The 25,674-nt window shown below is 35.5% G+C and overlaps 5 long non-coding RNA genes across 5 annotated transcripts; 3 read left to right on the top strand and 2 right to left on the bottom strand.

Annotated features, from left to right (window-relative positions):
- Positions 1 to 3,113: 3,113 nt before the first annotated feature.
- On the top strand, positions 3,114 to 4,131 carry LOC145730675 (uncharacterized). The gene is made up of 3 exons (XR_014178656.1): positions 3,114 to 3,452; positions 3,901 to 3,951; positions 4,007 to 4,131. It is a non-coding gene; the product is annotated as an uncharacterized LOC145730675 (long non-coding RNA).
- A 2,944-nt stretch (positions 4,132 to 7,075) lies between these two features.
- On the bottom strand, positions 7,076 to 8,175 carry LOC145730764 (uncharacterized). The gene is made up of 3 exons (XR_014178678.1): positions 8,067 to 8,175; positions 7,278 to 7,328; positions 7,076 to 7,219 (listed from the first exon to the last, which is right to left on the bottom strand). It is a non-coding gene; the product is annotated as an uncharacterized LOC145730764 (long non-coding RNA).
- Positions 8,176 to 12,112: 3,937 nt separating this feature from the next.
- On the top strand, positions 12,113 to 12,992 carry LOC145730987 (uncharacterized). The gene is made up of 3 exons (XR_014178722.1): positions 12,113 to 12,317; positions 12,762 to 12,812; positions 12,868 to 12,992. It is a non-coding gene; the product is annotated as an uncharacterized LOC145730987 (long non-coding RNA).
- Positions 12,993 to 16,471: 3,479 nt separating this feature from the next.
- LOC145730699 (uncharacterized) lies at positions 16,472 to 17,552 on the bottom strand. Its single transcript, XR_014178662.1, has 3 exons — positions 17,443 to 17,552; positions 16,674 to 16,724; positions 16,472 to 16,615 (listed from the first exon to the last, which is right to left on the bottom strand). It is a non-coding gene; the product is annotated as an uncharacterized LOC145730699 (long non-coding RNA).
- A 2,735-nt stretch (positions 17,553 to 20,287) lies between these two features.
- LOC145730650 (uncharacterized) lies at positions 20,288 to 22,225 on the top strand. The gene is made up of 4 exons (XR_014178651.1): positions 20,288 to 20,418; positions 21,449 to 21,508; positions 21,567 to 22,164; positions 22,211 to 22,225. It is a non-coding gene; the product is annotated as an uncharacterized LOC145730650 (long non-coding RNA).
- Positions 22,226 to 25,674: the final 3,449 nt, after the last annotated feature.

Below are 25,674 nucleotides of genomic sequence, written 5' to 3'. Positions count from 1 at the left end.
AAAATTCTTATAAACCCTTAAATAGTCCTACTTTGAGATACAGGATGTCAAAGTTCATATCGTTCTCAATGCAAATATTTCCGGAACCGCTTGTCGTAAATCGATTGATTTTGCAGGAAGCAGTGGTGGAGTTTTTGGGTTGACAATATTTTTTTACCCCTAACTTCTACGCCACAGGAAATGTGGGTGTTTTAAAAACCTTTTTTAAAACCTTGGAATTTTCTTCAAAAATCGACTGCTTTTGAAGAAAACTCAAATATTTTCTACGCAAAATTTAACGAAAAACCACGTACTCATGTTTTACCCGATAAAACATACAAGGCCTCGGGATATAACCTACAATTATTTTTATGTTTCAATTTATTTTGCTAAGAATTTACGTCTAGGTTACCATGGCGGAAACCATGACTTTACGCCCTAGGGCAGTAAAGTTCCAAAAAAGCCCGTGGCAAGCCTCCCAATCATTCGCAAAGGTCGGTAAAGTAAAAATTAACTATTATTACCTTTGCACCATTGTTAAGTTCGATGCTCTTCTTTTTACCGTATTGGGCTTTTGATAAATCAGCCGATGTATTGTCCATACCGTTCCTCTTGAAATTACCTGGAATTTCAACAGGATGGCTTCTTGATAAAAGTTTCACAGTCTTCAATGTCCTTAATTGGAAACAGACAAATACGCAAACTATACCATTTTTGGTGCGAATGGAAACGACTCCTATAAGGTTGTCAGTTCTTGGATGTAATTTAGTAATCCGTTCCATAGCCCAATATAAAGTAGGTGCGTTTTTATCTTTGAGCAGAACTAGGGAGTCCAGGTAAACGATAGCACATTGAGTTTTCCACTTATTCAACTGCTCTAGGTTGTGCAAATTCTTCTTTTCAGAGTTTCCAAAATGGCTAAAGCTGTTGCGATTGATAGTAACTTTTTAGCTTTTGAAAGGCTACATCAGTCACATGTAGCGTTTCAAAAGTCTGTCGGAGGTATTGTTAGTAGATCTCGTCCAATTACAAAATGTCATGGAGTTAGAACTTGTAGGTAGGAAGAATCTAATGAGGATAAAAAAACAAGTGGTCTGGAGGTGAGTATGCATTCAATCTGTGTAACTAGTAACTACGGTAAGCATCTGCTCCAAAATAAAGATGGTATCACCAACTACTTTCTTAAAATTTTTTATTTTAGATTTTATAGCTATATGGTCAATAAAAGCTTCTGTCTAAACCTTGGTTAATAATATACTATTGTACGACTTGTCTAATTTTGAGTAATTACAGCACCTGTTTTGAAGGCGGGAAAGACCAGTTCCTGTCTAGTTTCTGGTTGTTAGGGCTAACAAACCGGGAAGTAAATACCTGCTGTACTTACCGTTCAGCTGAACGGGAGGTAAAATACAGGATTAAAGAAAATTTGTTACAATATTTTCATTTTATTTAATAATTAGTGGGCTTTCACACAAAAGTAGCATGCGACCTGCGACGTGCTGCTTGGAAGCAGGAAGCACGTCGCAAATTGCATTTTCCCGATTTACTTTCATACCAAAGTCACATAGCACCAAAGCGCGTCTTCATTTATAACCAGTGCCCTAATTCTTGAACGCATCGAGCAGAACTACCGATAGAAGTGTTGATAGAATGTGACAGAACCGGTTGACAAAAGCAGGTTTCTGTCAAATTATGTGTTCCTTTCTCTTGATAACTCCCTTCCCTCGATTCAAGAATCAAGGGCCAGGCATCTGTTGGGACATAATACTAAATAGAATATTTTACCATGTCGTAGAAAGAATACACGTTTACTGTATTTCAACATCTACAAGTGCTTACTCAAACATTTCAAAACTTGTACCGGATAGAAAAGGCAGTATCCCAGAAACTTGTACTTGTATCTTAAGAAACCGTCAATGCAGTTATAAGATTTAAAACTATCGAAGAGTTGTTACTGTAGAAGAAAAGCTGTTTCCATTTTTCGTGCCCTTTCCCTAAACAAGTCAAAACATGTCTGCGCAGATCGGAAGCACGTGGCAAAGCCGTAAATTATAGAACTTGCTTTATATTCGAGTAGCACGTCGCATCTTGCCACGTCGCACGTCGCATGCAACTTTGGTGTTATTTATTTATTTATCGCATGGATGCTTTACAATATGATAAAAAGAAACTATAAGTTACAGTAAAAGTAAAGGTAAAAACAAAAGTAAAAATTAAAATAAAAATGTATAAAGACTCTACAAAGATATAACACAATGTCACAGCATTGGTCCTCTGACAAACTATACATTAATATCCAAATTCCACAGCTGTTCGATTGCGTCTTGGGAGCATTCTTCGAAGTCCTATAGGTTTTCGCCATAAGCACGGTTTGGGCAGTCTGAAACGATATGGCGGATCGTTTGTCTCGGTGATACGGTGCGGACTGTCGGCGAGGCTTCATCGGTGTAGGGAGTCGGCACATTTACCCCGTCCTGTCCGAATTCGGTTCAGCTTTGACCAAGTGGAACGTGGGAGGACTAAGCCATAGACGCCGAGTTCCGGGTTGGTTATTTGGATGTAGTCAAATTCGGTTGTAGGCATCCATCTTGCTGTCCATTGCTCTTTCGCATTGTATTTATTAGTCATTTTGGTGTGAAAGCCCACTTAGGATGATTTTGATGAAGTCGTCCTAAAAATAGTGTAGTCCTCACGAACAGTAACAGCTTTACGGATCTCCAACTTTTTCATCAATCAGTAAAGCTTACTTACTGTTCTTGATACTTAATACACTATAGCTAATTGTAGTTTGATAAATATCAGTATAGATGATATTTAAGAAAGGAAAAATTTCTACTAAAATTCTCCAAAATAGTATTAAGTATCAACAGCAAGTAAGCTTTACTGATAGAGGACAAAGGTTTGTAATTTGCCTAATCAATAAGTTTTGTAATTTTGACTTCATCAAAATCATCCTAATTATTGAATAAAATAAAAATATTCTAACAAGTTTCCTTTAACCCTGTATTTTACTTTCCGTTCAGTAGCAGGTATTTAAGTACCTACAGCCCTACAGCAGGTATTTACTTCCCGGTTTGTTCGCTCTAGCAACCAGAAACTAGACAGGAACTAGTCCTTCCCGCCTTCAAAACCGGTGCTGTAATTACTCAAAAGTCGTACAAAAATAACTAATACGTTGAATTTTTACTGAATAAACTAAAAACTTTTAAACTGCTTTTTTGAATTTCTTAACCAAACTTGTTAAAATAATTATTTATGTCATTTTTGATTTATGTACATACAACACCTAATTTTTATAATAAGGTGTCAGTTTTGTAGCAAAAGTTTAAATTAGTTGGATATAGCAGCTCTATAAATACCACCAATATGTACTTCAATTCACAAATACAATTTTGGTTTTACTATGGCTTGCATCATTAAACTAATTTTTGCAGTTTGCGCCGTTTTGGCTTTTGCTTCCATGGGGGGCATGGGTGAGTAGATATTTAAACCTCACCTTTATCAAAGTTCTATTATTCACCAACTCAGATCACATTATTATATTAAGTGTAATTAAATGTTACAAATTAACACGTTCCTTCTTAATACGAATACTCTAACCTAAAACCTAAAAGTAATTTGTTATGTATCATCATATGCACACACACTCACACTGTGCTTACATCCTAACAATAGCTTCTTATTACCATCCATAACGTCTTACGTATTTTTCATTGGATCAAAAGTTTCATTATGTGTCAAGACTGAAACTTATCGTCATTTACAAAGTATTTTATATTTTTTAAACGATTTATTTATTTTTTTCTCTCGATCTCTTCTCTTCCATCTGGTTAAAAAATTGGATACTGTAGAATCGATTACGAATTTTTCAGCTTGTATACATTAAAACGTTACATTTTGCTAAACTTTATTTCGTTCTAGGTTCATCTCTTTTGTGTGCACAGGCAGGCAAATTTGATCCTCCACCATTTGGTAAGTACATATTCCCATTTTTCGAATAGCATTCCATTTAAATATTAATTTCCAGTTACTGCATCGGAAAGAATGGTTGCGAGTCTGGCTGGTCTTGGATCGTTAAATCGTAACACTAACTGATTAACTCTATTTGTTGTCTATCGACAATCTCGTCAATAAACCGGTATCAGTAAAGAATGCATTTTATTTATTTTATCACAGAATCTTAGAAACCTAATTTTGTTAAGATTTTTATTATGATGAGCTTCTTGTCGTCTGGTAATCTCACACTACAAAACAAATCACGACAAATGTCCTACTCTTTCCACAAGCACCTGGAGCAAAACATTCGGAATAGTACACAAATTATATGTACAGAAATGATCAAGCATTTTGTGGGAATAAATAGCAAATGTTTAGAAAATCGCTCATTTACTCTAACTGCTTTCAAGTGCGGGAAAACATAACTTTGCGCACTGATTAGGAAAACTACTATTACCTACGACCTTAGTGTAAATAGCTCTTTACGCATAGTTTTCCGTTACATAATAAATCTCCTTACGCACAGTTGTAAAAAAAACGCACAGCTGTAAAAAAACCACACAGCTGTAAAAAAAGCGCACAGTTTTAGGATGGGCAACAATTGTAAAAAAAGCGCACAGTTTTATGATCGGCCACACACTATCGCTCTAATGCTGGAAAAAATGGATTTTGTTTACATTTCTTCCTTTATCAGAGTATATTAGACGGAGATCATCGCGTAATGCATTGTTCATACAGTTTTAAGTAACTACCACTTTGTCTAGAATATTATCTGCAATAGCAAACACATCAAGTAATATTACTGAAAGTTTTCCCTTTCTTCTTAATAACTGTAATGTCACCATAAATAATTATTTTAAGAACAACAAAAAAAAGTTAAAAACAAAAAAAACGTTACGCGTTTACACAAAAGTTACAAACAAAGTTACGCACGAAGCCGCGTAGCGGCGAGTGTGTAATTCCATGAGTTTCTTCTTACAGCACGAGTTACGTAATATACTATAAAAACTTAAAGTACCAAGTACGTAATACACTAGGTATAATATTTTGACAAGTGTGACACATCATTAATTTCGGAAGGTCGGAAGCTACTAAAAAACGAAATAAAAAGTTTAGGTCCGTATTTGAAAAATTGAAGTTGATGATGGTATCTAAAAAACGAAACGTCGGAGTTGAAAACAAAAGCTGTTTTCTTGAAGAGCATAATAAAGTGCCACCAGAAGGTGCCATTGATTTTCCAAAATAATCATTAATAAAGTAGTAATAAATAAAATAGAAATTTGACTTTTTCGGTTTTGGTCGGATATCTCCGGAAGTAATGAAAATGTTTTGAATTGTTTTTACCAAATTATTTAGCAATACAATGCACAACTTTGCCTCCATTTAACTAAAGCTCTACCTACTATAGTTTCTGAGATAGCAATGCTAATGCATCGAATTTGTAACACCCTGTATAGCTCTTACGGTTACCGAGATCCCAATACGACATGTAGAAACAATTCGGGACACACTGTAGATATATCAGCGTTTCAGCTGAAAACAGTTAATCTCCAGAATTTTCTTTCTTATGGCTTCACTAGGAGTTATGTCTCTAGCAGAATGTAGACATTTTATTTCGACGATTATATTGTTACCTATTAACCCGCCAGGTTGCCACTCCTGAGCAGAATTTGTACTCTTTATGAATAAGTAGGCCTGATACAATAATTTTACATTATACTAACACTTCAGACAGTTGTAATATTGCTATTTTTTCGCTATCTTTGCCATTACTGGTAATATTACTTCCAAGAAAGCATATTGAACATTCAATGTTAATTAATAATAAATATTAAAACAAAATAATAAGACTCATAATGGAAAGAGGAGAAGGATATTTTTTCTAAAGTTATCAGAAAACTCAGGTAGTACTTAACTAGCTAATAAACGAAATCCCTGATAAAAATTTGTTAAACCAACTCAAATATTGTCATTTAACAAATAACCTATTTTGGCAAAATGTTTATATGAGGCAAAACGACATTTTGCTAAAGTAATGCTTTTTTGATCAGTAATCGATTTATTTCAGTGCATTCATAAGAAAATTGTCTAGCGATTGCTAATCGATCGTGTGAATCGTGTTCTTACGACTGCGGTCATTGTTTTATTTATTTAGGCCCAACAACATGTGATGACGAATAGTAGGGATGTGCGGGGTGACCCAAACTTACCTCCCTACGACCAACCCTCTCTTAACCCTGTAGGGGTGCCATCAATTTTCTTCAAATAAATTTGTCCCAATATAAACGCATCTAAAATAATCACCCAAAGGGACTTGATTTCACAATTCTAAGATTGGTGCCTGAAACGGCTTGAATTGGCTGCCTTGAACGAGTTTAACCGACTCCTTGACGAACTCCGTGGAAATTCCGTCCGGACCTGCAGCTTTCCCAATCTTTAGTTTTGCGACAGCTTCTTCTATTTGCACGATGACCCTTTCTTTAAGTGTCGTTATTCAACTTCAACAACTAGCGCAGAAGTTGGACCAGGGTTGCCGCTTGCTTTATCGGATAAGTCTCTTTAACTTGTATTTTGCTCTATTTATATGAATTGTTGGCCTCAATGATTGTTTCTGTGCTACCGGAGCTGGCAAGTAGACAACAGTACTTGCGCCTGTTGAAGACACATTCTCTTCAGGATTAGCCAAACTGACCACCAATAAGGAAGGGACCTTTGCAGCTGGTTTTCCTTGGTTGATATTTGTACAAAGAGCTGCCTCACCGCGCCTGAACATCGCTCAGGATCCGCGATCGGCACAGTAAAGTCGTTGATGACGAGCTTTAGGCTGTTTTTGTCGATGAAGATCATCCCAGAATATTTTTTCGGAGCTACTGTTTTCTAAACTTGGAAGAAAATGTGTTTATGATAGATCATTGGCTCATTGTCCAGCGTAGACTAGCCCGCCGCGTGAGTCAGTAGTGTGTCTATAATAAAGATTACATTGATGTGTGCCTGAGCTGCTCATCTCAAAGTCGGCTTATTTGGAGCGTACTGTACAGTGTATGAGTGTTGTGTATGAACCATTTGCTTTATTATTTGGTGTCAAAATAAATAAAATGCATTATTTACTGATAAAGGTTTATTCAAAGGATTGTCATTAGTAAGCAAATAGAGTGCATCTGTTAGAGTGTTATGGTTTAGCGACCCAGTCCACCACCAGCGAGACTCGCAATAGCGGCACTACTAATTCTTTCTGATGGAGTTACTGGAAATTAATGTTCAAATAAATAAATTGTTTTTACTTAAACATTGGAACTACTTACCGAATGGTGGAGGGTCAAATTTGTCCGCCTGCACACACATAAAGGATGAACCTAGAATGTAATAAAATTAATCAAAAAACAAAATGAAAGCTGCAAATTCGATATAATAAATTAATGATTTACTGCATCATACTTGCATAAAAGCGTGCGGCGTGAAAGCTTTAATCTAGAGAGTTCAAACTATTGTAATTTATGAGTTTCAGCTCATACAAAATAACAAAACTTTTGATGTAAATGAAAAATAAGTGTTTTTGTAATAAGAACAAGAGATTGGTACCCTCTGTTCAGTAACTTCTGACGGTTGCGCCATATCGTTTATCTCATTTCATTAGACAAAAATCGACAAAAAATGTGTGTTTTTTAACATCGTACTACCAGCTATGGACTGGTGTATGTATGCGATTAGCTTTAGGGAATGACATTGTTGTCTCTCACAAAACTTTTAGGTTAGAGTAGACAACTACCGTACTCTGTTAAGAAAGAATCTGTAACTTTGTTAACGACTAATAACATTTTATTTTCAGAACAATACTGCCCAATTCACCGGTACACGGGAAAACCGCCAGAACTCAAAAAACAGAAAATGGCTTTGTGGGCTATTCAAAACATAATATGAGCTCGCCTTTAATGGAAAAAATGCAACTTGTTAAATTTTAATAGAACGCATTATAAATCGTAAATACCACTTCGGAACAGATAATCTTTACTGATCGATGACATTTCTTTGTTTGAATTGAAATAGGTAATAAAGTATAGTAGTGATCAAAATAAATTTGAATATTTACTCACCCATGTTGAAAGAAGCAAAGGCCAAAACGGCACAAACTGCAAAAATTAGTTTAATAATGCAAGCCATAGTAAAACAGAATTAGTAATTGTTCAGTGAAGAACATAATGATGGTATTTATAGGGCTGCTAAATCCAATTAGACTAATTGTGCTCCTGTTTTTGATAACAATTATTACCACTTATGTGCTGCAAAACATACAGCTCATTATTGCATATTTTTTATTTTAGTGTATAAGTACCTGTTAAAAGAAAATAGTTATACGGACCATACATAAATCATAATTTTAATAAGTTTGATGAAAAAATACAAATTGCCAAATTCTCTTGTCTTGTCAAAAAGCTGGTCTTTTTTCCCGCAAAAGGAATTTACAAGATGTCCCTGAATTGGTGTCACAAACTGCAAGGGCAAATAGTTCAGCAGTAAAGATATGAAAAAAAATTCTTTTAAACCCTTAAATAGTCCTACTTTGAGATACAGGATGTCAAAGTTCATATCGTTCTCAATGCAAATATTTCCGGAACCGCTTGTCGTAAATCGATTGATTTTGCAGGAAGCAGTGGTGGAGTTTTTGGGTTGACAATATTTTTTTACCCCTAACTTCTACGCCACAGGAAATGTGGGTGTTTTAAAAACCTTTTTTAAAACCTTGGAATTTTCTTCAAAAATCGACTGCTTTTGAAGAAAACTCAAATATTTTCTACGCAAAATTTAACGAAAATCCACGTACGCACGTTTTACCCGATAAAACATACAAGGCCTCGGGATATAACCTACAATTATTTTTATGTTTCAATTTATTTTGCTAAGAATTTACGTCTAGGTTACCATGGCGGAAACCATGACTTTACGCCCTAGGGCAGTAAAGTTCCAAAAAAGCCCATGGCAAGCCTCCCAATCATTGGCAACGGTCGGTAAAGTAAAAATTAACTATTATTACCTTTGCACCATTGTTAAGTTCGATGCTCTTCTTTTCACCGTGGTGGGCTTTTGATAAATCAGCCGATGTATTGTCCATACCGCTCCTCTTGAAATTACCTGGAATTTCAACAGGATGGCTTCTTGATAAAAGTTTCACAGTCTTCAATGTCCTTAATTGGAAACAGACAAATACGCAAACTATACCATTTTTGGTGCGAATGGAAACGACTCCTATAAGGTTGTCAGTTCTTGGATGTAATTTAGTAATCCGTTCCATAGCCCAATATAAAGTAGGTGCGTTTTTATCTTTGAGCAGAACTAGGGAGTCCAGGTAAACGATAGCACATTGAGTTTTCCACTTATTCAACTGCTGTAGGTTGTGCAAATTCTTCTTTTCAGAGTTTCCAAAATGGCTAAAGCTGTTGCGATTGATAGTTACTTTTTAACTTTTGAAAGGCTACATCAGTCACATGTAGCGTTTCAAAAGTCTGTCGGAGGTATTGTTAGTAGATCTCGTCCAATTACAAAATGTCATGGAGTTAGAACTTGTAGGTAGGAAGAATCTAATGAGGATAAAAAAACAAGTGGTCTGGAGGTGAGTATGCATTCAATCTGTGTAACTAGTAACTACGGTAAGCATCTGCTCCAAAATAAAGATGGTATCACCAACTACTTTCTTAAAATTTTTTATTTTAGATTTTATAGCTATGGTCAATAAAAGCTTCTGTCTAAACCTTGGTTAATAATATACTATTGTACGACTTGTCTAATTTTGAGTAATTACAGCACCTGTTTTGAACGCGGGAAAGACCAGTTCCTGTCTAGTTTCTGGTTGTTAGGGCTAACAAACCGGGAAGTAAATACCTGCTGTACTTACCGTTCAACTGAACGGGAGGTAAAATACAGGATTAAAGAAAATTTGTTACAATATTTTCATTTTATTTAATAATTAGTGGGCTTTCACACAAAAGTAGCATGCGACCTGCGACGTGCTGCTTGGAAGCAGGAAACACGTCGCAAATTGCATCTTCCCGATTTACTTTCATACCAAAGTCACGTAGCACCAAAGCGCGTCTTCATTTATGACCAGTGCGCTAATTATTGAACGCAGCGAGTAGAATTATCGATAGAAGTGCTGATAGAATGTGACAGAACTGATTCACATAAGCAGGTTTCTGTCAAATTATGTGTTCCTTTCTCTTGATAACTCCCTTCCCTCGATTCAAGAATCAAGGGCCAGGCATCTGTTGGGACATAATACTAAATAGAATATTTTACCATGCCGCAGAAAGAATACACGTTTACTGTATCTGAACATCTACAAGTGCTTACTCAAACATTTCAAAACTTGTACCGGATAGAAAAGGCAGTATCCCAGAAACTTGTACTTGTATCTTAAGAAACCGTCAATGCAGTTATAAGATATAAAACTATCGAAGAGTTGTTACTGTAGAAGAAAAGCTGTTTCCATTTTTCGTGCCCTATCCCTAAACAAGTCAAAACATGTCTGCGCAGATCGGAAGCACGTGGCAAAGCCGTAAATTATAGAACTTGCTTTATATCGAGTAGCACGTCGCATCTTGCCACGTCGCATTTTTGCAACGCCTCCGGTATGAAACTGACCATTCATTTATATACAGTGCGTTTTTTTTAACGCGCAACATAGGATTTTACGTGTTAAATTTTTAAGCCCCTGTTAGACCATGTTATTTTGGAACTACAGGTCTAAAACTTGACGGGTGTGTCTTTAGTACCCTGAAGCTTAAGTAAGTTAACCAATTTGGTCTAAAAAGTAATTAAAAACTGGCAAAAAATCATTTTTTTCGAAAAGATTTTATCGTTTCATACTCCCTGTATGCATTGTTGTTTTTGATACTGGCAGGGCGGGTAGCAGGTAGAGTGACATATTTTGACTGCATCAAGACCTGACATCTTTTGAACGTCAAAAGGGCATTTTATGATTGTTTGGAATAATGTTTGGCTTAGAACGGAGGTCACTTTGAACAATTCACTTATAAAAATACTTTACTTTTTGTTTTTGCTCTTAACTTTCTTGATAAAAAGTTAATGATCAACTTGTTTACAAAGACATAACACAATATCACAGCATTGGTCCTCTGACAAACTATACATTAATATCCAAATTCCACAGCTGTTCGATTGCGTCTTGGGAGCATTCTTCGAAGTCCTATAGGTTTTCGCCATAAGCACGGTTTGGGCAGTCTGAAACGATATGGCGGATCGTTTGTCTCGGTGATACGGTGATCTGCAATCACACTGCGGACTGTCGGCGAGGCTTCATCGGTGTAGGGAGTCGGCACATTTACCCCGTCCTGTCCGAATTCGGTTCAGCTTTGACCAAGTGGAACGTGGGAGGACTAAGCCATAGACGCCGAGTTCCGGGTTGGTTATTTGGATGTAGTCAAATTCGGTTGTAGGCATCCATCTTGCTGTCCATTGCTCTTTCGCATTGTATTTATCAGTCATTTTGGTGTGAAAGCCCACTTAGGATGATTTTGATAAAGTCGTCCTGAAAATAGTGTAATCCTCACGAACAGTAACAGCTTTACTGATCTCCAACTTTTTCTTCAATCAGTAAAGCCCACTTACTGTTCTTGATACTTAATACACTATAGCTGATTGTAGTTTGATAAATATCAGTATAGATGATATTTAAGAAAGGAAAAATTTCTACTAAAATTCTCCAAAATAGTATTAAGTATCAACAGCAAGTAAGCTTTACTGATAGAGGACAAAGGTTTGTAATTTGCCTAATCAATAAGTTTTGTACTTTTGACTTCACCAAAATCATCCTAATTATTAAATAAAATAAAAATATTCTAACAAGTTTCCTTTAATCCTGTATTTTACTTTCCGTTCAGTAGCAGGTATTTAAGTACCTACAGCCCTACAGCAGGTATTTACTTCCCGGTTTGTTCGCTCTAGCAACCAGAAACTAGACAGGAACTAGTCCTTCCCGCCTTCAAAACCGGTGCTGTAATTACTCAAAAGTCGTACAAAAATAACTAATACGTTGAATTTTTACTGAATAAACTAAAAACTTTTAAACTGCTTTTTTGAATTTCTTAACCAAACTTGTTAAAATAATTATTTATGTCATTTTTGATTTATGTACATACAACACCTAATTTTTATAATAAGGTGTCAGTTTTGTAGCAAAAGTTTAAATTAGTTGGATATAGCAGCTCTATAAATACCACCAATATGTACTTCAATTCACAAATACAATTTTGGTTTTACTATGGCTTGCATCATTAAACTAATTTTTGCAGTTTGCGCCGTTTTGGCTTTTGCTTCCATGGGGGGCATGGGTGAGTAGATATTTAAACCTCACCTTTATCAAAGTTCTATTATTCACCAACTCAGATCACATTATTATATTAAGTGTAATTAAATGTTACAAATTAACACGTTCCTTCTTAATACGAATACTCTAACCTAAAACCTAAAAGTAATTTGTTATGTATCATCATATGCACACACACTCACACTGTGCTTATATCCTAACAATAGCTTCTTATTACCATAACGTTTTACGTATTTTTCATTGGATCAAAAGTTTCATTATGTGTCAAGACTGAAACTTATCGTCATTTACAAAGTATTTTATATTTTTTAAACGATTTATTTATTTTTTTCTCTCGATCTCTTCTCTTCCATCTGGTTAAAAAATTGGATACTGTAGAATCGATTACGAATTTTTCAGCTTGTATACATTAAAACGTTACATTTTGCTAAACTTTATTTCGTTCTAGGTTCATCTCTTTTGTGTGCACAGGCAGGCAAATTTGATCCTCCACCATTTGGTAAGTACATATTCCCATTTTTCGAATAGCATTCCATTTAAATATTAATTTCCAGTTACTGCATCGGAAAGAATGGTTGCGAGTCTGGCTGGTCTTGGATCGTTAAATAGTAACACTAACTGATTAACTCTATTTGCTGTCTATCGACAATCTCGTCAATAAACCGGTATCAGTAAAGAATGCATTATCTGCAATAGCAAACACATCAAGTAATATTACTGAAAGTTTTCCCTTTTTTCTTAATAACTGTAATGTCACCATAAATAATTATTTTAAGAACAACACTGATAATTATTGTAACATGATTTGTGAATTTTTTTTATTACGTTAGTATTTTTTTCTTTAGTGGCCTAATATCTGTGATTAGTACAAATATGATGTCAATACGTTGAAAATATACTTTATCTACTCCTAGCATGGTAATCATTCATTACATAGCTCATTTTGAGTTACGTAATGAGCGATTTTACCGCACTAGTGCGATAATAATCGATTTTATCGCACTAGTGCGATAAAACAACTTTAAATGAAAATTTCTGCTGTAATTGTTTATTGAATTTAAACATAACTTTGATACATTTTTTCATATTTCTCCTTTGACTTGGCAGGCAACAAGCCAGATACCACGTTTGCGGCAGCTTCTTCAATATCTGACGGAAGTTCTTCAGACATGTTCATAACGAAATGCACTTTTAAAAATTTGTGACTGACACTGTTAAATTGTCGCTTAAGTGATATGTGGAAACAAATGGCCACCATAGCAACAACACCAAAACAGTACAGCGTAGATGACAAGATTTAAGGGTAACAAATAACTACCCGTAGCAAGCATATACGAGACGTTCCTAAATAGTTCACATTGCACAAAATATTAATTTTTTTCTTACTTTACGCTGCTTCTGATGGTCGTAGATAAAATGTTGTACATCACCCGTGGGGTATGGCAAATAAATAACTATTTTTAATGAAAAGTTGAACTCTGAATTATATGAATTGCCAAAACAGGACTTTCCATTTGGTCGTAGGTAAAGTATAGTACGTCACATGTGCTCTAAGGCATTTTACGCACGATATGAAAAAAGTTACCAACGAAGCCGCGTAGCGGCGAGTGTGTAATTCCATGAGTTTCTTCTTACAGCACGAGTTACGTAATATACTATAAAAACTTAAAGTACCAAATACGTAATACACTAGGTATAATATTTTGACAAGTGTGACACATCATTAATTTCGGAAGGTCGGAAGCTACTAAAAAACGAAATAAAAAGTTTAGGTCCGTATTTGAAAAATTGAAGTTGATGATGGTATCTAAAAAACGAAACGTCGGAGTTGAAAACAAAAGCTGTTTTCTTGAAGAGCATAATAAAGTGCCACCAGAAGGTGCCATTGATTTTCCAAAATAATCACTAATAAAGTGGTAAAAAAATAAAATAGAAATTTGACTTTTTCGGTTTTGGTCGGATATCTCCGGAAGTAATGAAAATGTTTTGAATTGTTTTTACCAAATTATTTAGCAATACAATGCACAACTTTGCCTCCATTTAACTAAAGCTCTATCAACTATAGTTTCTGAGATAGCAATGCTAATGCATCGAATTTGTAACACCCTGTATAGCTCTTACTGGTACGGCCCTGGCCTTTTTAAGCCAATCGGCGCCGAGTCACGCGATCGCGGAGGGGCGCTTTATTATTCGGTTGTAGAGGTAGCAGCGAAGAGTAATGTTGTTCGACCATCGCTTGTGTCGCCTTTGATCCATACATCGATTATTACAAGGAATAAGTGCAAAATCGGTTTCTAACCGCAACACTTACGGTTACCGAGATCCCAATACGACATGTAGAAACAATTCGGGACACACTGTAGATATATCAGCGTTTCAGCTGAAAACAGTTAATCTCCAGAATTTTCTTTCTTATGGCTTCACTAGGAGTTATGTCTCTAGCAGAATGTAGACATTTTATTTCGACGATTATATTGTTACCTATTAAACCGCCAGGTTGCCACTCCTGAGCAGAATTTGTACTCTTTATGAATAAGTAGGCCTGATACAATAATTTCACATTATACTAACATTTCAGACAGTTGTAATATTGCTATTTTTTCGCTATCTTTGCCATATCTGGTAATATTACTTCCAAGAAAGCATATTGAACATTCAATGTTAATTAATAATAAATATTAAAACAAAATAATAAGTCTCATAATGGAAAGAGGAGAAGGATATTTTTAAGTTATCAGAAAACTCAGGTAGTACTTAACTAGCTAATAAACGAAATCCCTAATAAAAATTTGTTAAACCAACTCAAATATTGTCATTTAACAAATAACCTATTTTGGCAAAATGTTTATATGAGGCAAAACGACATTTTGCTAAAGTAATGCTTTTTTGATCAGTAATCGATTTATTTCAGTGCATTCATAAGAAAATTGTCTAGCGATTGCTAATCGATCGTGTGAATCGTGTTCTTACGACTGCGGTCATTGTTTTATTTATTTAGGCCCAACAACATGTGATGACGAATAGTAGGGATGTGCGGGGTGACCCAAACTTACCTCCCTACGACCAACCCTCTCTTAACCCTGTAGGGGTGCCATCAATTTTCTTCAAATAAATTTGTCCCAATATAAACGCATCTAAAATAATCACCCAAAGGGACTTGATTTCACAATTCTAAGATTGGTGCCTTCTTCGGTGCCTTCTGACCCCATATTGGTACTCTCTTCTCCTTTATCCAGCGATCTGTCCAGTCTCCTCTTGAGCAGAAGTTCAGCTAATTTAGCAAGAAAATTGAAAAGGCAGGCCTATAGGAATTGTTCATCGCATGGTTTGCTAGGCTTTAAAGCAGCAGAAGTCTCGCTCTCCTCTTGCACTTAGAAAACTGCTGTTGGTCAAGGACGGCGTTTTTAGTCGCCAGCAGCTGCCCAGGAACGAGTTTAACCGACTCCTTGACGAACTCAGTGGAAATTCCGTCCGGACCTGCAGCTTTCCCAATCTTTAGTTTTGCGACAGCTTCTTCTATTTGCACGATGACCCTTTCTTTAAGTGTCGTTATTCAACTTCAACAACTAGCGCAGAAGTTGGACCAGGGTTGCCGCTTGCTTTATCGGATAAGTCTCTTTAACTGTATTTTGCTCTATTTATATGAATTGTTGGCCTCAATGATTGTTTCTGTGCTACCGGAGCTGGCAAGTAGACAACAGTACTTGCGCCTGTTGAAGACACATTCTCTTCAGGATTAGTCAAACTGACCACCAATAAGGAAGGGACCTTTGCAGCTGGTTTTCCTTGGTTGATATTTGTACAAAGAGCTGCCTCACCGCGCCTGAACATCGCTCAGGATCCGCGATCGGCACAGTAAAGTCGTTGATGACGAGCTTTAGGCTGTTTTTGTCGATGAAGATCATCCCAGAATATTTTTTCCGGGCTACTGTTTTCTAAACTTGGAAGAAAATGTGTTTTTGATAGATCATTGGCTCATTGTCCAGCGTAGACTAGCCCACCGCGTGAGTCAGTAGTGTGTCTATAATAAAGATTACATTGATGTGTGCCTGAGCTGCTCATCTCAAAGTCGGCTTATTTGGAGCGTACTGTACCGTGTATGACCGTTGTGTATAAACCATTTGTTTTATTATTTGGTGTCAAAATAAATAAAATGCATTATTTACTGATAAAGGTTTATTCAAAGGATTGTCATTAGTAAGCAAATAGAGTGCATCTGTTAGAGTGTTATGGTTTAGCGACCCAGTCCACCACCAGCGAGACTCGCAATAGCGGCACTACTAATTCTTTCTGATGGAGTTACTGGAAATTAATGTTCAAATAAATAAATTGTTTTTACTTAAACATTGGAACTACTTACCGAATGGTGGAGGGTCAAATTTGTCCGCCTGCACACACATAAAGGATGAACCTAGAATGTAATAAAATTAATCAAAAAATAAAATGGAAGCTGAAAGTTCAATATAATAATTAATAATTTACTGCATCATACTTGCATAAAAGCGTGCGGCGTGAAAGCTTTAATCTAGAGAGTTCAAACTATTGTAATTTATGAGTTTCAGCTCATACAAAATAACAAAACTTTATTGTTTTTGTAATAAGAACAAGAAATTGGTACCCTCTGTTCAGTATCTTCTGACGGTTGTGCCATATCGTTTATCTCATTTCATTAGACAAAAATCGACAAAAAATGTGTGTTTTTTAACATCGTACTACCAGCTATGGACTGGTGTATGTATGCGATTAGCTTTAGGGAATGACATTGTTGTCTCTCACAAAACTTTTAGGTTAGAGTAGGCAACTACCTTACTCTGTTAAGAAAGAATCTGTAACTTTGTTAACGACTAATAACATTTTATTTTCAGAACAATACTGCCCAATTCACCGGCACACAGGAAAACCGGCATAACTCAAAAAACAGAAGAAGCTTTGTGGGTTATTCAAAACATAATATGAGCTCGCCTTTAATGGAAAAAAAGCAGCTTGTTAAATTTTAATAGAACGCATTATAAATCGTAAATACCACTTCGGAACAAATAATCTTTACTGATCGATGACATTTTTTTGTTTGAATTGAAATAGGTAATAAAATATAGTAGTAATCAAAATAAATTTGAATATTTACTCACCCATGTTGAAAGAAGCAAAGGCCAAAACGGCACAAACTGCAAAAATTAGTTTAATAATGCAAGCCATAGTAAAACAAAATTAGTAATTGTTCAGTGAAGAACATAATGATTGTATTTATAGGGCTGCTAAATCCAATTAGTCTAATTGTGCTCCTGTTTTTGATAACAATTATTGCCACTTATGTGCTGCAAAACATGCAGCTCATTATTGCATATTTTTTATTTTAGTGTATAAGTACCTGTTAAAAGAAAATAGTTATACGGACCATACATAAATCATAATTTTAATAAGTTTGATGAAAAAATACAAATTGTCAAACTCTCTTGTCTTGTCAAAAAGCAGGTCTTTTTTCCCGCAAAAGGAATTTACAAGATGTCCCTGAACTGGTGTCACAAACTGCAAGGGCAAATAGTACAGCAGTAAAGATATGAAAAAAAATTCATATAAACGTACCCTTAAATAGTCCTACTTTGAGATACAGGGTGTAAAAGTTAATATCGTTCTCAATGCAAATATCTCCGGAACCGCTTGTCGTAAATCGATTGATTTTGCAGGAAGCAGTGGTGGAGTTTTTGGGTTGACAATATTTTTTTACCCCTAACTTCTACGCCACAAGAATTGTGGGTGTTTCCACGTACGAGGCCTCGGGATATGACCTACAATTATTTTTATGTTTCACTTTATTTTGCTAAGAATTTACGACTCCTTTAGTAATCCGTCCCATAGCCCAATATAAAGTAGGTGCGTTTTTATCCTTAAACAGAACTAGGGAGTCCAGGTAAACGTTAGCACATTGAGTTTGCTGTAGGTTGTGCAAGTAGGATCCTTTTCAGAGTTTCCAAAATCGCTATACAAGTTGTTGCGATTGATAGTAACTTTTTACATTTTGAAAGGCTACATCAGTCACATGTAGCTTTTCAAAAGTCTGTCTGAGGTATTGTTAGTAGATCTCGTCCAATTATAAAATGTGCTGGAGTTAGAACTAGTAGGTAAGAAGGATCTAATGAGGATAAAGGAACAAGTGGTCAAGCCCTAGATTCTTGAAACGAGAGAAGGGAATTATCAAGAGAAGGGAATACATAATTTGACAAAAACCTGCCATTGTCAACCAGTTCTGTCACATTCTATCAATACTTCTCTTGGCAATTCTACTCCCTGCGTTCATGAATTAGGACCCTGGAGTTGAGTATGCATTCAATCTGTGTAACTACGGTAAGCATCTGCTCCAAAATCGGGATGGTCTCACCAACTTCTTTCTTAACATGACCTTTATAAGATTTTATAGCTATATCCCAGAGACTGCCCTGGTGGGGAAAACGAACTGGGATGAAATACCAAGAAATTCTGTTTTCATGAAGAAATCGTTGATGAGTATTATCTGGAGTGTTTTCAAAGTATGATAAAAACATTTTAAAGCATTATTTACATTAACAAAATTTTTAGCCTTGTCGATGTATACATTATTTGGAAGACCTCTTCTAGATCTCTTAAACGTATTTAAAAAACATCTGTAGTTAAGTCGGTAACAATATCTAAATGTATGATAAGCAAAAAAACAAACGTATTCTTTGATCAAGGTTCTTTGTCAAAGTTTTGACTGTTTTATGAAATAGGGCCCAGCTAGTGGTTATGTATGCAATAACTTATCGGACAAATGACCTCCACGACTTTGCTGGCACATGATCACTCTTTTGTCGAAATTTTCCATGACCATCCTGCATCTGGTTGAATTTCGTTGATGCAGTGTTGGATTTCCTCTTTTAATGCATGGGTGGATGTGGGCTTATTAACATACACCTTTGTCTTGAAATAACCTCACAAAAAGTATTCTAAAGGTGTTAGATCACACTAGGGGATCTAGGGGGCCAATTCTGATCACCAAAACGCGATAGCACACGACCTGGAAATGTCTCGTGCAGTAATTGAATTGTTTCACGGGCTGTATGACATGTGGCTCCATCTTGTTGAAACCACATATTGGTTACATCAATATCTTCCAATTTCGGCACAAAAAACTGTGTTATCATGTCGCGATATTGAGCACCAGTTACAGTCTCTTCTTGACCAGCCTCATTTTCGAAAAAAGTATGGTTCAATGATGCCTTTAGCCCAAAATCCACAATAAACAGTGACACGTTGTGGATGCATTTGTTTTTCAACAATCACATGTGGATTGTTCGAACCCCAAATGCGGCAATTTTGGCGATTAACGAAGCCATCAAGGTGAAAATGTGCGTCTCCAACTGATCCAGTCTGCCTACATTTTTCAATCAATCTCTTCACGGTTGATGGACTCAGAATGCTACTCCGACCATATAGACGCTAATTATTGAACGCAGCGAGTAGAATTATCGATAGAAGTGCTGATAGAATGTGACAGAACTGATTCACATAAGCAGGTTTCTGTCAAATTATGTGTTTCTTTCTCTTGATAACTCCCTTCCCTCGATTCAAGAATCAAGGGCCAGGCATCTGTTGAATTCATCAGGTTTTAAAAATCCTCGTCTTCGACTCGGATGATTTTTAAAACCACTCTCGCTCATGCTATTTGTTAAAACAAATTACTTAGAAACTCGTTTTTCCGAATTTTTCCGGAAAAATTAAATGCACTAGGGATATTACCCCCGAATAAACTAAAAACTTTTAAACTGCTTTTTTGAATTTTTTAACCAAACTTGTTAAAATAATTATTTATGTCATTTTTGATTTATGTACATACAACACTTAATTTTTATAATGAGGTGTCAGTTTGATGATATATGTATGTATGGCTAGTATAATTTTTTTTTAAGGTATACATGAAGAAATGTGCATAATGAGGTGAATTTTTTTTTGATCTAATTGCATATGTGCCCTATAAATACCATCATAATTTACTTCAATTCACTATTTGAAGTCCTGTTTTACAATGGCTTGCATCATTAAACTAATTTTTGCAGTTTGCGCAGTTTTGGCTCTTGCTTCCTTTAACATGGGTGAGTAGATATTTAAACTTACACAATTTGATTCTTGATTAGTTTACTTCAGGTAATTTAATTAAGTTTTATTACCTAAACCTAGCTGTAGGCACAGAGTAACACTTTCCTTCTTAAAAAATTGGTTTTATTAACTATTTGTGCAAATTGGTTTGAACAAAGTGCACTTGTAAAACAAAACATTTTGTATGTAAAAACCAAAATAATTAAGTTGTGCAAATCTGTTTCATCTTGATTTTTGGTTTGAGATTGGTGCGCTAGTTTAAAAAAGTGACAGTCATGTTCAAACACGTTTGCGCAGTTATCATACTACCATCTGCGTATTGACGCTGTTTAAACTGTGCTAATCTGTTAACGCTGAAATCTTTACTGTTGTAGCTGATATAATTTACGAAATAGACATTTATTTAACCAGTTACGTAATTACAGACAACAGATTGTTTTAATCTAATACCAAAAATAAAAAAAGTAAAAACATTCAAGTTTCATACATCAATGTAAGTATTCTGAAGAAAAAGGGCTTTCAGAATCAAACATGAAAACCTCCTTACTTAAAAAAAAGTTAATGATGATTCTGCAAAAACGAAACGATCGGAACTAAAAACTCAAAAAAATATCTCAAAAAAAATTAAAAACATCTATTTAAATTCTATTAATACGCAACTTTTCTCCCATTTAACCAAATCTGTATCTTATACCGTTTTCAAAATCACCGTAGTGCCAGTGGCCCTTCTTATTCTGAACACACTGTATACAGCAAGCAATAAAATAATCTCACAAAAGGGTAGCTTTTTGTTGATATTTGGAAGCTAAAATCGCATGTTGATTGAACGGTTGTATGTAGATAAAAGTATTTTTTTATACAAGGTGTATGAAAATGGCGCTCAAGCTCTAAGCTCTCTAATTTTCGAAAACATTTTTAATGGTTTATAATTGTTTCTCACTGACGTTAAGATTCAGATAGTTTCTCTCAAGAAATATAGATCAAGATACAGTAGAAAACTCTAAAGTTATACCTGTTTTATTCTAGGTTTATCCTTTATGAGTGTGCAGGCAATAAAGGCACGCAGATCTGTTCCTCCACCATTTGGTAAGTATATAATAACAATTTTCAGGCGTGGAAATTTTATTTAAATATTAATTTCCAGTAACTCCATCGGAAAGAATTAGTCGCTATACCGGATTGGGTCGCTAAATCTTTTAACACTCCATGACCTCTATTTGTTGACAACTAAAAATCTCTTGTATAAATCTCTCTCTCTGAATAAATATTCATTATTAAGTAATACATTTTAATTTGATACCGTATTTTTAAAAAACATATTTTGTTATTAAGGGGTTTATACTGTGAGCGGAAAAATTTTGGAATAAATTTATTTAAAAATCAAAGAATATTTTTTCAATAAATTGCTAACTACTTGTTGACTGATATCATGTACAATGCACTCTTTGTGCTGATACAATTTGTGATATTTTAGCTAAACTGTCAAAAAATACATTTTAAATAAATAAAATTCTATCTAGTATGGCGTTCCCAAAACAAAAACCTAAAACCTGATTATGGTTGTCAAAAACTGAGACTTTTTATGTCATTAATAATAATGCTACGTGGAAAAATGACACAGTAAAATTTCATTTATTTTTAGATCCCTGATCAAATAAATTCGGAAAAACCAACAATTGATTAGAAAGTCACATGCTCATCGGTTTGAAAATGTCAATGATGTCACGTGAAGAAGTGTTAGCGTGTTAGTGTTAGCAAATGTGTGTTAGAAGAGCTGTTATTTTCAAGAGATTCTTTATTAAAACATAATTTTCGTTATTTTCAATAAACTGCCAATTTGAACCATATTATATGAGACAGCACCGTAATCAGAAAAATTAGCCTATTTTAACAATGTAAAAATCAATTATGACAATGTATGTCTGTAAGTAAAACCAAAGTTGATGATGGTAACTAAATACTGAAACGTCGAAACTGATATTTGACATTGTCACGGTTTAGAGGGGGAAAGTGGCAATGGTAAAGTGTCTTTTGTTTTCAATTATCTTATCAAATAAATTAATAAAAAAATAAAAACTAATTTCCGAAATTTCGGTTTTTTTCGGATATCTCCGGATGTACTAAGAATTTTTAAATTAAAAAAAAATACAACATAGCAGCCTAAGAATTTGTTATGAATTATGCGAGGAATCCGAAAACTTTATAATAAACGGAGCCGTCTATTGAAAAAAGTTTACATTATCTATTACGTCTATCGCCTTGTGGCCTCTACGTCAAACAATGTGCGATAAAAAATATTTTGAAAATATGACGCACATCGAATTTATCTTGATTCCAGAATTTGACATTTTTATAAATATTTGTTCCTAATAAACTTTTTTAATGAACGGTTTGGGGGACTAACCCTGTATAGGATTATACCGGCAGTGGTATGGTATGGTGGTATACAAGCAACATTGACATATGGTAAGGTATGTGTACTGCCAAAAATTAGGTACTTTATAAACTAATGTTTTGTCCACACGTGTACTGCGGAATTAATAACTTAATAGTAGTGCAAAACCTTTCTAGCTTTTAGCTTATACTCTTAAGTTGTAACGAAGTTACTAATATTTGTAATAGTTTACCGCAGGTCCTATCGAAAAATTGGTCTTGATTTCTACAATCTTGTGTGGAGTTAAAAATAAATCCCAACCCCGATGGGCCGTGACGACAATACCAAATTTGGTATATCAGGTGCACTTGGAGCCGCACGTAGTCTCCCTACCAACTCACTACCATTTTTACCATCACTCCGGAGACGTTGTTCAACAAAAAACAAAACCCGGTGTACCGGCCCAAAAGGGGTACTATTTTCTTACGCCTAAATTGCTTGCTGCAATTCTGGTTGTGCATTCCTGGAAAACAGGAAGGATACGACCGGAGTTGTTTGTTGGCTTGACTGCTAGGATTGGTCTTGCGTCGGACCGGTCAGGACGCTCAACACTGTTTGCACAAATTTCTAGGAAAAACAAATAAGGGAAAAAAATAGAGTATAATACAGTCGGAAGTTGGTCCCCTGAGTCCAACCTTTAGGTGTTGGTTTCTGGGGAACAGAACTGGCAGCTGGAGTGGAAATAGACTCAAACTCTTTTGCTGCTTCTGGGGAATAGAAGCAGCAAGGTAGAGTGGTGAATTAATAGCCGACTGGCCGTAACATTTAATAGGGCTGTATTTGTTAGTCACTGGAGGTTTTATTATCACGCCGTGAGCTCTCTGAAAATTACATTACCAATGAATAATTTTTGCGTTAAACTGTAGGCCGTAATTATTTTTCCCGATTAATTTGACGGCCCCTGGTTACCGCACCAACAAGCTTGTAGAAAGACCACCGTTACACATCTCCTCGTTCTTACTGACCTCTGTAAATTATTATAAATTTGGACGAATAGCCATCATTTTGTTTTCATTTTTTCATTAGCGCGAATAGTTTGTTTAATTTTCTTTTACGTGGCATACCCCGATTTAAGTTACAGCTCAACTTGTGTTGTTTTCTTTTAACAATTACTCTGAGTTTTCTTCAACTGTCTAAAAGTTACCATGGTATAGAAAGTGGACCTTTATCCACTATTAAGAACGAAGGTGGCGCTCGAAACTCCGAACGAGGGTGCAAACAGGCAACGCTAAGATCTGGTAGTCCCAAATTGGAAAAAAGCGTTACAAAGTTCCTGCATTAATACAAGCAACCAATTAGGAGAGACTTTTAAATGATTACAGCAAAATAATCAATTTAAATCAGTTCAAGTGAACAAAATTCCTATTAATTCAGATGGCTGATAAATTTGGCAGTAATATTAGAAAAAATGTAAAGGGCGACTGGTGTTGAAGGCGGGAGTTAAAAGTGAATCTTGCCTGACAAGACGGCAAATCTTACAGTTGTCCTGGGGATTTTTTGCCTCTCTGCAGGATCCGTCTCTTGGTCGGAAAACGAGTGTAAGTCAGCCCCTTAGTGCTTCAGCCCCCTCGTAGGACTTCGGAACCTAATGGTAGGTATTAGGTAAGACTATTTTTTTGAAAATAAAAAAATTAAAAAAAGTCATGGCAACAACCTTTTGTGATTAAAAAAGAGCAGGTTTTCCCCGGTTATCAATCTCTCTGGAAGGATTTTCAAAAAAATAAAATTCATCAAATTCGTCGTTCGTGACAGCAACGTCCTGACCATCAGAATACGCCTACAGAGTAACCGGCTTTGTACTGATGAGATCTTCAAACTTTCAAACGTTCTATAGACAGAACTCGCATCAATAGTAACCGTAGCCTTTTAGACACTAAGAAATCACGAAGGATAATAAATCAAATTTATTACTTGAGCGGAAACATTAAAATTGTGGAAAGCGGTCAGAGTGCAACTGCAATTAGGATGCATTTGCTGAATTGCGAAATATGTGGAATGTTTTCCAAGTACCGAGGGTCGAAAGGTCGTCACGAGTTGTCGGCTAGACGAGACCAGGTCTGGGAATTTTGATTGGTGGAACCAGTGTCTGGAATGCTATAAAAAGGAAGTTGTTCCCTAGAGAGGGGTTCGGTTCAGTTCAATTCATTCCAGTCAGTCCAGTTTTGCTGTGCACCATGTCGGAGAAGGCAGTACCTGGCCAGAAGACTCCGCTCACGCCACAGAATGTAGTCGTCCTGAATTCTGCAACCCGCACCGGGTTCACAAATTAATTAAATATTACACCATATCTTAAATGATAATAAATCGCGAGTGCCAAACCCTCCACGAAGCTGCCCTCATAATTGTTTAACTAATGTAAGTATAGATTTATTATTGTAATGTTTTGTGCATGTGAAAGGTAATATTTAAAGTGCTACTTTTGGGAATTATGTTGAAGGTTTTATTCCGATTCACTAAGTTGATAAATCAACCATTTTGTCAATTAGTTTTAACTGTTATTAAGTTATTAAATTATATTTTTCTACCAAGTGGTTTAATTCTACCTCTGAAACAAGATCTCGGTAAAGGCGTTTATTAAAGTAATAAACGCACGTCTCGTTTAACTTGTTGGGCCAAAAGGGCTTTACAATTTAAACGTGACAATACCACACTATGGGTAAAAAATAGTGTTCTAAGTGGCATCATCTGCAATTAGGTTCTCTGACGGTGATGGGCGCGTAGACTACATGATGTGGATTACACCATTATCTTCATATAGACAATTACGAATTTTGGTTAAGTTAATGTAGAAATATTTACATGGTCTAGAAAATTAGGA

The sequence above is a fragment of the Ips typographus genome, linkage group LG6 (assembly GCF_016097725.1).
Source record: "Ips typographus isolate SLU linkage group LG6, UJ_Ityp_2.0, whole genome shotgun sequence".
Classification (NCBI taxonomy): Eukaryota; Metazoa; Arthropoda; class Insecta; order Coleoptera; family Curculionidae; genus Ips; species Ips typographus.
The sequence above is the reverse complement of the archived record's forward strand: the minus strand, read 5'-3'. Positions and strand labels throughout refer to the sequence as shown.